This window comes from Athene cunicularia (genome assembly GCF_003259725.1).
Source record: "Athene cunicularia isolate RWA chromosome 5 unlocalized genomic scaffold, athCun1 chr5_part3, whole genome shotgun sequence".
Lineage (NCBI taxonomy): Eukaryota > Metazoa > Chordata > Aves > Strigiformes > Strigidae > Athene > Athene cunicularia.
Genome location: NW_020799103.1, coordinates 2,136,470 through 2,147,219, shown reverse-complemented (window position 1 = coordinate 2,147,219; position 10,750 = coordinate 2,136,470). Strand labels below are relative to the sequence as shown.

The window sequence follows — 10,750 nt, the reverse complement described above, 5'->3', positions numbered from 1 at the left end:
GGTGCGGGCCTGGTCCCGCCTCAGCTCGCCGGGCGTTTCGGGTGTCCCCGCGGCCACAGGCTGGGCGGCGGGTTCCGGGGAGTTTCGGCCGCTTTCCCCGAGGCGATCCCCTCACGGAGCCGGCCGCGCCGCCTGGTCCTCTCCTCCCTCAACGCGTGGCGGCTGCCGGGACGGTTAAGGACTTGTCGCCGTTTAACCCCAGCCGGCAACTAAGCTCCGTGCTGTTGAGAAGACTTTCAAATAGACGCGGCTCCCGTAAGTTAAATATTTATTCTCCCTGTGAGCAAAGCTTTGAAACTTGAGTTCGGCTAGCAGTTCAGTGAAGAAACCGTTTTATTAGCGTAGAACTGTCGGGTGAGAACCTGCTGTCAGCATTGCCACCCAGCGCAGCCGGGCTCCCTGAAGTGGAAGCGAGGTGTTCTCCACCCCCGGTCTGTAATTGAGAATTAATTCGGGAAGGAGGTTTGCGGGAGAAATAAAGTAGCTCAGAGAGTGTTCAGAAGAGGAGAGCTGGAAGATGAAACTGCCTGTTGTGGGCTGTTTTACCGGTACAGAGAGATAAGGGCGGTAAGAGCATGAAGAGATGTCAAGTGATCTCCAGTTTTCATCGTTCAGCACTCATGTTACTTCTACCATAAAAATACCTCATGTTTAACGTTTACCAGAAGGATAATGAATCGCGCCCCTTTGTGTATTTTGTTCAGTTTTGCATGGGGCAAAGTGAGATGTTAAGCATTCATTTGGTAGGTCGGTAACTCTGGCTGTACCTGGGTAAAGTGCAGTATGTTCTCTTGAAGATTTGCATGTACAACACGTGTTTATTTCCATAGTCATAAAGGTCTTCTGCAATTTCGGATTTTTAATTGCAGGGTTTTGGCAGGAGGGGGCAATAGCGAGGGGCACTTTTCTGTGGTTTTTTGGTTTGTTGTGGTTTGGTGCTTTTAAACAGAAACATGCGAACAGGTGCGTGAAGGGCACTTGTATGGAAATGTGGAAGGAGTAGATGGGAAGCTGAAATTCAGCCTTCTTTGCTCTCCCAGGTTTATTGATTTCCTTTGCGTGTATTCCTGACTTTGGCTTGGCTCTGCTGTATGAACTTGGCTAAAACCAACAAATCTTTACGCTGCCTTGTATCTTCCTAATGGAGAAATGCTTGGAGTAGCACTCGGTATACCAGGAGAGTGAAAGGACAAATTGGGACAAAGCTAAGCAAATATGGGTTGTTTTTAAATGATGTGGATTTACCCTCTGTTTGCTGATAGCTCCGGTTGGAAGCAATTGTAAGGGCCTCCTGAAGCTAAAGGAAACCCAGTGTAAATTTGAGCAGAGAGAGAACTCAAACAAACTTTAGGTTTGTCTTCAGGGTAAGTATAGCTCGGTACAAGAATATGAGGTTAAAAAAATATATATTTTAAAATAATTTGTAATATATAAAATAATTTCAAGTCCCTGTAACAAGTCTTAAGCTGAGGGATAGCTCAAGACTAATCGTGCCACCGACTGCTGATATTTACGTGTTGTAGACACTCGTGATATGCCTGTGACTGTTACAGACAAATGTCAGCATCACTTTTGAAAACTTAAATGCTTTATTTACATAAACCAGGTAATAAGTATCTTGGCAAAACATATAGCAGTTTATCTATTGTACATCTGGGACTCTGCCCTATGAAAAGCACAGATTTAAAGGGAGGGGGCAGAAAATGATGTGTGGTTGAAGCATGGTAGGAATTGGGGTGGGAGTGTTGTTCTCTGGTTCCATGTTCCCTTGCTGCTTTCATCTCCTGTCCCAGGAAGCTGAGGAATGGTGGCAGAGGGCACTGCTGCTACCACCTTGATTTCACTCCACAAACCCATCCATATAAGAACTTTTCTAAGAAGCAGGGAAAGGAGTAGGTAGAGGTGGGGTAAGAAGCACTATCCTCCCCTCACTCTTGTATCTGATCTCACTTCATTTTTGTTAACGTGGTACCAGCAGTGTGGAAAAGTGATTGGGGGGAGTGTAACCAAATAGAATACATTGGTGTAGGTGTAGATTGGAGAAGTGCTTTCTGGGTTCTTGAATCCTTTCTCCCTGTTTTTGCTGTCATGCTGCTGTCACACTGAGTCTCTGTTACTCTAGACAGCCCGTGCAGTCTCTAAGGCAGCATTAATGTGACTTGATGTTAGAGTGTTTGAATGGAGGATGGGAAAAGAACAGATGTAAAAGAGTAAGTGAAGGCCTTAAGAATCACATTCCCTGAACACTTTTATAGGGTCAGTAAACAAGGGGGAAAGGCAGCGGGAGAATGTGCTATGAGTACAAAACATCGGAAAATTAAAGACAACAAAAGATAGTGATCCACCTTTTTTTTTTTTTTTTTCCCCATGTGCAGCTCTGCTTCTAGTTGTCATTTACCTAACTTGTTTCCTGTTTGCCTCTTTCCAGTCTCTCTTTCTTCAAAACAAACAAACTCCCACAAAAACCTATAAAGCACTTATCCCTAGACACTACTTTCACTCATATTAGACTATTCAGATACAGACCAGAAACTTCGATCACTTTCCCCACAGCCAGGGATTTGTTTGAGCTTTTCAGCTCAAACAAATGAGGGCCTTGACCTGGTAAGATTAGCAAAGGACTATGTTCTTACACATAATGCAGAGCCTCAGTGAGGCTTTGCTAGTTAGCAAAAAATCCACCTTCCTCCAAAAAATTATATTTACAGGAATAGGGTGAAAGCATCTTCTTGCTTTAGATGTCCATAGTATGATTCAGATTCGGTGTTTATCAAAGCAGAGAAATGATGCATAAGGAAATGTGTTTTGTGATAATGATCACTCAATATAGATGCAAATGTTATCATTCAGTGTACTGTGCCAAGCAAGGCTCTTCTGCATTTTCCAGAAATACCTAATTGTGCAGAAATAGAAATGCAACAGAAGACAGCATTGTTTAGGGCAGTAAATGAGAACCTTCAGAAGTCACTTTTCTGTTAGTGAAATTGCATCATTCAAATCTTTAGAGGTGTTTATCACCTCATTTTGTCACCTCATCCTCAGAGGTCAGTGAATTCAACTTTCTTAAGATACAATCTTGAAATTCTCATAAGCTACTGAATAAAGTTCAGCCAGCAATGGCTGCCCTTGGAGGCATGCTTGATGAGTTACCAGAGTTCAGTAGATGTGTAAGAAATCATTTCACTTCAGTAACTTGATCCCTTGAAAACTGGAAAGTTTAAGCCATGTACTATTTTAAGTTCTCTTAAGTTTTTCTCGGTTTGCTCTTGCCTGTTCTGTGCTATTAACTCACCTGTTACTTTGGAGAGCTAAAGAAACTGAGACTCTCACCTTTGGACAATCTGTTCTTTAACTTTGTCTGACCACCAGCTCTGACGTGATAACATGTCTTTGATAAACTGTGACAGCTTGAATTTCTTCTTGCACCCCTTTTGTAGTTCTTCTTTTAAATAGATGCACATTAATCAGCACAGTAAAGGTACTTCCTTTTTTTTGTAGCTAGATGCCTCTGCCTATATGTTTTAGCACATTTTTATTTCGGGTCTCTTGTGATCTTGTAACATTACAGTTACCTCTTTTGTTTGTCTGCATCTTTGTGTGTTTACTTACTATAAAACCATTTCCCAATAGCACTGTTGCTTTTATTTGGCAATTCATTGATGCAGAGAACAAAGAAGTTAAATTACAAAGATAATTCCTTTCTCAAAGAAACATAAAAAGTAAATCCTAATGTCATTGCTGCCAGTCTGGGTCAGTTTGTGGATTTTAAGTTTATACTGTGCATCTGCCAAGTTACAATGTAGTAGTTTAGAGGACTGTAAGCATGGCCTGGATTTTAAACTCTAATTTGATAACCGGTAAAGCAAGATTGTTGTGGATGTTGTGTAGTTTACTAGTATTTCTGGAAGACCTGTAACCCAGAGTTGCTGAGGGGAGAGAGCTGTATATTTTCATACTGATCAAAGAGGAAAATTTGGTATCTTCACATGAATAAGACAGGACATTATTTCTCTGTCAGATGATCAACAAACTAATGGGGACCCATTAGTGTGTTTCTCAACTCTGTGATCTATGAAATGTATCTTTATATTTATTTTATATGCACATAAAAACATCTGTTCATCATGTTAGCTGAATTTTCTAGGTAAAACTTGAAGTAACTGAAGATAAAAGTTAAAAATTGAATACAGGGAAAAATAGAGTGCTTTGTGGTTTAGAGAGGGGAAAAGATAACAAACCTGATGGTGACCAGATAGTATGTGGCAGACAGCATGCCTGGAATGGTAAATGGTGCATCTGACTTCCAAAAAGTTGCAATGACAGAGTGTGAACTCCTGATTGTATGAGAGGTCTTTTGCGTATCATCCAAGGGCATGGTGCTAAACTGATGATAGTTTCCTGAAGCAGATGTGAATTTGGAGAAAACAGATCAGCAAGCCTGATTCTCCTTCAGCAAAATCTTGAATTAGGCTGGAGGGTTGAAATAAGACTGAACGCTCAGTCAAGATATGCTGGATGGAAGAAAAAGATGGGTCCAGAGCCTGGCTCTGTAGCAAGGGTTGCTTATCAAATGTGGACTGAGAGTCTTGTTTTCGTTAGAGTAAATGTAACATGGATGAATATTCATAGAGAATGAGTCACTTGCTGGCTATGTCTTCATACTCTTTAAAATCAACAGATTGTATGCCAGTTAAATTACTAAAGATAAATCTAAACTGCTCAATTCTCATCTAGTTTTCAAGCACTGACAGTATGGGAACTGCTGTTTTACTTTACCCTGCTCTGAAGACAGGTCTGTCTGGTCTCCACATTGAGAGGTGACTTCACTGGGGATGCCTTCTTGTTTCTGTCTGCACTGCTCATACAAAGAAATAATTTTGTTTCCGGTTTGCACTATTTTCAACCCAAGGTTTGTTTCAGAAGTCTTAGCTTGACGGCAAAATATTTGCCAAGTGTCTCCTGAATATAGCGAGTCATATTTTTGTCCCACTACAATACAGTGCAGATGGTAGCATCTGCTTTAATAATGCATAATCAGAACCTCTTATTCTAATGACATTGCAGTAAGCTTTATGAATGTGTTTCTGTGATGATGAGCTCACGCATGTAATCCAGTCAGCTCCTAAACGGAAGTAGTTTGATGTTTCGCTCCTGAGAAAAAAATTTCCCTAGCAAAGAACCTTGGGGATGTAAATCTGGTATTTTAAATAGATAGAAAACTGGCACAAACCATCCTGGGAAGCAAAATTTTTGCATTTCACCTGGATGGTATTTGCTGTGTGCAGTATTAGGGGCTGTATTAAGATCTTCTTGCATAAGACTTCTCCATCTTAAAATTTTCTATCATTCTGTAGTTCGTAATGAAATTACTGTTAAATCATCTTTGTCCTGTACATTCAGTGCCTTGGTGACTTTCCAGCCAATGTTAACCTATATGCTAATAAAAACAAGCTCAGGAATTGAAGTAGGTGATATCAAGAGGTGCATTCAAACCTCAACTATTCTGTGACTCAAATATTCTGAGATAACACTCCCATGTACTTAATAAAACCGTTCTTGTTAGGTTTAAGTGTAGATCTTCACAGTGCAGTTAATATAATCTCTTACCTGAAATTTAGTATTAATTCCATTCCCTTCTTTCTTGTGGAAAAACTCTTTTTTCAAGTTTCGCTGCCCAACCTAAGGTATGAAGTTGTGCTTCATATGACTGTAACCTCTCTATATACTTTGCAGTGAGGGTACAACTTGAGAAATCACACAAGCATGGGTCTTCTTCAGTGGCCTTACCATCACTGCCTGATTTATGGTCACTCAGCAGGCCAGGAGAAAAAATGGCAAAACAGGTCACTGAATCTTGAGATGTATTCAGGACATGCATTGACAACACCAGAAACTGTGAGACTGTAGGAAGTGTGGTTACACCTTCAACCCAGATACTCAGATGTGGACCCCAGCTACCACCCTTGTTACCTGTGCATTAAATGTACTTACTGCTAAAAAAATTTAAAAAAATAAAAAAAAAAAACAACCAACAAACAAAACCAGACACACACCCCCCCAAAGAAGCAAACAAACCTCCTCTAGCTGAATTTAAGGCACATTTATGCAAGTGCTATGTAAGCATATATATAGAAGTAAAGCATTTGTTGTAAGCTCTTTTGTGATGCATACTTTAATAATTATTTCAAGAAGGGAAGCAGAACAAATCATGGAGCAGAAATGCAGACTGGTTGTCAAATGTCAATGAAAATGGGATATGTAATTCTCTTAGGGGAAGTGTTCACTGTATCTAAAAAAAAAAATCAAAACAAGTTCCCTTCTTTTATTGAAAGTACTCTCCTATAATGAAAAGTAGAGTTAGTACAGATTATATTAAATCTGAACATCTCAGCCACAACCATTATAAATGATTATTTCAATATTTCTTGAATTAAAATGTTCTTCAGTGTAGGAAGCTGAATGTATCCAAAGTAGTAATTTTACCTGAAACTGAAAAGAGCAATTTATGGTCTGATTTGGCAAACTTCATATGTACAAAAGGAAAAGCATATTAGAACCTTTTGTTACTATGAGAAAGGAGAGTTGTTACAACAAGCTTCTGTGCAAGGAAAAGATCTGTTCTGGCCTGATTTGCAGAAGATATTGTAGTGTTGTGAAAAATACTTAATATTCCACAATAGTTACTCACCTATACTTTGTCCAGTGCATGCAATGTTTCATAATAGTTGTAGATTAAGCTAAGGATTAGTAAACTGTTGCAAGAATCGTGGTCCAAACCTGTTTTGCTTTGATTGTATTCTCCATTTTAATTAGGAATTTTGGTAACATCTTCATTTTTGTTCATAGATTGTGAAGCCCAACTGGTTCTTATTTCACATAAAGTGCTTGCAGAAGGACAGACTCTAGAAGGCTTCATTTTATTTTTTTTTTAGCATGGGGAAGGGATTATTTTGTGTTCAGAGTAAATTCTTGGGTACAAGTTTTGGGTACAAGTTTTGCAAATTCAAATAGGCATTCTGATGCATGGAACTGTGTGGCTGTGCATTTTCTTACCTCTTTCCTAGTCCTACATATCATGTATATTTTCTAAGGAAAAATGTAAATTGATTTGACCTACACTTGATAACGTGATTCCACACGGAAACTTGTTCACTTGACATTTATATAGAGCTGAGAATAAATGCCTTGACATCATTGGCAGACATGGCAGGATGGGCTTTGTGGTTGATAAGAACTTGAGAATGCCTGGCATAGTTGGTGATAAAAGGTGCTACCTATAACAGATTTCCAGGATCTCTTTTGTATCCGGTGCCATGGGATGTATCTACTTTATGGAAGCACCATGCTGGGCACTTCACAACTCTTTTGTAATCCTATAACAAGTCTGCACCAAATAATCAAAACTGGGTATTCAATTCCCTGAAACCTGCTTGTTTCAGCTGTGGTGATAGAGCAGAATCAGGAACAGCGTGCATAGATGAATGTGAAATAGAAAAGCTGAGTGCTTAAGTGAGTTTTCAGTGTGGTGATTTTTGCTAGGTAAACATGTTTTTCTGTGAGCAAATACGGATCCTCCATAGAATAGGTCATTGGGGAGACCTATATATCTAGTCACACATTCATTATGTGCTGCTTTGTGTTCCCTCTAAAGTCAGCTTCTGGTTTCAGTGGGTGCTTAATTTATCTCTAGACATCTTGGTATTTGTTTTTCTTTTACGATCCACTGGAAAAACAAGAATAAAGGATGTCACATTTTCTTGCCACCTGTAATAATGTTTCTTCAGCTGGGAGATATTAAAAGTTTCACCTATGTGAATCTTAAAAATATTAAATGTTGCTTTTGGATGTCATGTTACTGTCTTGCAACATTGCTTCTCTGTATAAGGCTTGTTCTCATATTTAGAAAATTATAGAAAAATACGTTAATCCATTAAGTATGGAAAGTTAATATGATAGGAGAATATATCATTCTCTTGATTTAGAAATCAGCTGTGGCACAGTATTTGATACAGCTGCTTCCTTACTTGTTGGCCAGTTCTTCAAGGAGTAAGATTTCCCATATTCATAATAATGGAGGAGCAAAATCAACAATATGTGTCATTTTAGATCAGGATTTAACTTGCTGTGGAGAATTTTTCTCTCTTGGTTATACCTATTCTTTAGGCAGTGAAAGAGAAAAACTTGAAGACAGCTTTTTCCGAAGATACATATTAATCTTCAGGAAGCCATAAATATACCAATCTTTTGTTTATAAGCGTGGGCAGTAAACTGACACAGCTGTTAAACTTTATTTTTTCACTGGTGTGATGAGTAATGTGGGATAAGATCCTTTTCATAGTGATCCATTTGTTGTTCCTAGTTTAATGCTTTTAATCCGAGCAGATTCACTTATGTTGAATTTGCTGCTTCTAGCAGAAGTATTTTTCCTTTCTTTGTTTCCCACAGACACTTTCCTCAAAATAGCTACTGAAGCTTAAATTTATACGGAAGTACTTGATACTGTCAGTTCCTGTTAGTGTGAATTCAGCATGTTTGTGTTCACAGATGCAGGGTGGGTCATATTAAACCAGCCTGGTGATGTTTCCAGTTATTTATAAATTGCTGCACAAAATGTTTCAAAGAAGGAAAAATACTAATATGAAATCAAGTTTTGCAAAGCCAAAAAAGCTGTCTTTTTAGTATTTGTTTTTAAGCCTTATGTCTAAAGCTGAGTTTAGACTTCACAAAAGTCTTCATATCGCATTAATAAAGTTGAGGCAAATTCAGGAAAGAACTTTATAACCAGAGTAACCCAAGAGTAGATCACTTCATAATGAGAAATATTTAATCATAACAAATATATCTCTTAGTTTTGTCTATGTCTGACTGTTTCTCTCTGTAGTCTAACCCAGACTTAAGCTTTTTACCTTAGAAATCTTGTGGATGAAAACTGTCTTGATTGCAGGAAATCAGTTTTCTAGCTTGTTAACCCTCCTCCTTGTTCTGAGGTTCTGTTGCAGAAAACCATCTCGGGTATCTCAGTGTCCACTGGTGTCAGTTCCTCTACCAATCCTCACCTACTTTCATGTCTGTCCATTTTAAGGAACACTTAGAGCTCCCCACTCTTCTAAACCTCCAGAGTGAGCTAGTGCTGTACAGATTCATTGTTTTTACTCTGTATTCACATATTCACCTGTGTCATCATGTATTTCTTTTGTGGAGTTTTTCTAGAGGTCAGAAATGGCCAGCAACTTGAATGCTACATGTAGCCTTGGTCATCTCATCTCACAACAGTACAACAAACCAAGAAAAAGTATATAGGGAAGCAGCAAACGTGTTGAAAAGCATGGATTGGGTTTATTCTGAGGAGATAGTTGCAGAATAATGGCTTTTCAGTTAAACAGGGTCATTGCAGTGGAGAGAGGAATAGAACTGCAGAGTCTGTAAGATAGTGGCATGAAAAAGTGAGCAGTGATTAACCACTGTTAGTGGTTGTTTCCCTGTAATGTCAGAGCATTCACTGAAAAATTATACTAAATGGATTTGAAAAGGAATTGGATACATCTGCAGAGGGGCCCTTCAACATCTAGAAACATGATGGTTCCTATCCAGTCTGTTTGACAAAGTCTCATGCTTGCTGGTTACTGGGAAAGATAGAGCAGGAGACTGGTCACTATGCACCTGTGTTGCACTGAACATCATTAGAGACAGAGCACTGGGCCAGACAGACTTCTAGTCTGAATGAGCATGGCTGTTCTTATGGTGTCGTAAGAGTTCCAAAAATACACAGCTGTTTTCTGTCTCTGAGTCATATGATTTGATGGATACCTGTCTTCATTACACTACAGGCAACAATAAATAGAATTTGAGGCCCCTAGCACCAAGGACTGCATGGATTCTAAAAACTATGCCGTTTGGCTGAGGAGTGTTTGCTCTTTGTTGGCAAAGCAGCTGACTTTTACAACGATCCTCTATGTGCATCGAGGGACTGAAGAAAATGGACACTGAGCAAATTTGAAAATTGGACCTCCTTACATTTCTTTGAGACATCAGATCTTCTGGCCCTATGTGAGCACAGGCCTCCTGCAATGAAACATGTGGCACCTGCATAAATTAATGCAAAATCTCTGTTTCCCAGGGCTCATACACGCTTCTGCATCCCTAGTGGGATTTATACAGATGTACTTAATAGATTAATAAAGTAAGCTATTAGTAGTGCATGCTCTGCTGAGTTGGTTCTGCAACAGCTTAATGGGCAAAAAGAATGATTTCCATTTACAAAACTTACTGAAATGCAGAAAGGCAAACACAACTTGAACACTAGGATCTTCCATAAGGGACTGGCCTTACCCAGTAGGTTGTCATGGGCAGGCTGGGAAGCCTTTGTTTCAGAGAGATTTGAAAAAGCCTGAGAACTATTTATGAACCGTAAGAGATATTGATCCTAGTAAGTTTTAAAATGTGGGGGTTTTTTTCAGCAGTGTAGTTTGTATAATTTTTAGGATGTTTATAGAGGACAGCTTTGAATACCTTTGTTAATCATATAGACCTAATCTCTCTCAATTTCTGTCAAGGTCTTGTCCTCTGTTTTATTCTAGGGCAAAGAGTTCATTCATGCATGAGTTTTGTGTTTACTTTTATTACCATTTCTCACCTTTCAGTTTACTAGAGCATAAATATACTTTCCCAGGATTGGTCATTATAGCATTTCCTAGCTTAAATTTTTCAACTCTTGTGTGTTTTTGTTCGTTTTGGTTTGTGTGGTTTTTTT

General features: G+C 39.0%; 1 protein-coding gene across 8 annotated transcripts in view; it reads left to right on the top strand.

Moving 5' to 3' along the window:
• PPFIBP2 (PPFIA binding protein 2) overlaps positions 1-10,750 on the top strand; it is a 102,986-nt gene that overhangs the window by 4,922 nt on the left and 87,314 nt on the right. For 3 of the 8 annotated variants that reach the window (XM_026850726.1, XM_026850731.1, XM_026850725.1), the window contains exon 1: positions 88-255. The exons of 1 other annotated variant lie outside the window; for it this stretch is intronic. The gene's annotated coding sequence lies outside the window, so the exon portion shown is untranslated. Of the gene's footprint in view, positions 1-86; positions 256-10,750 lie in introns of those variants that run through there. 4 more of the 8 variants (XM_026850728.1, XM_026850730.1, XM_026850729.1 and 1 more) reach the window with 2 other exon arrangements.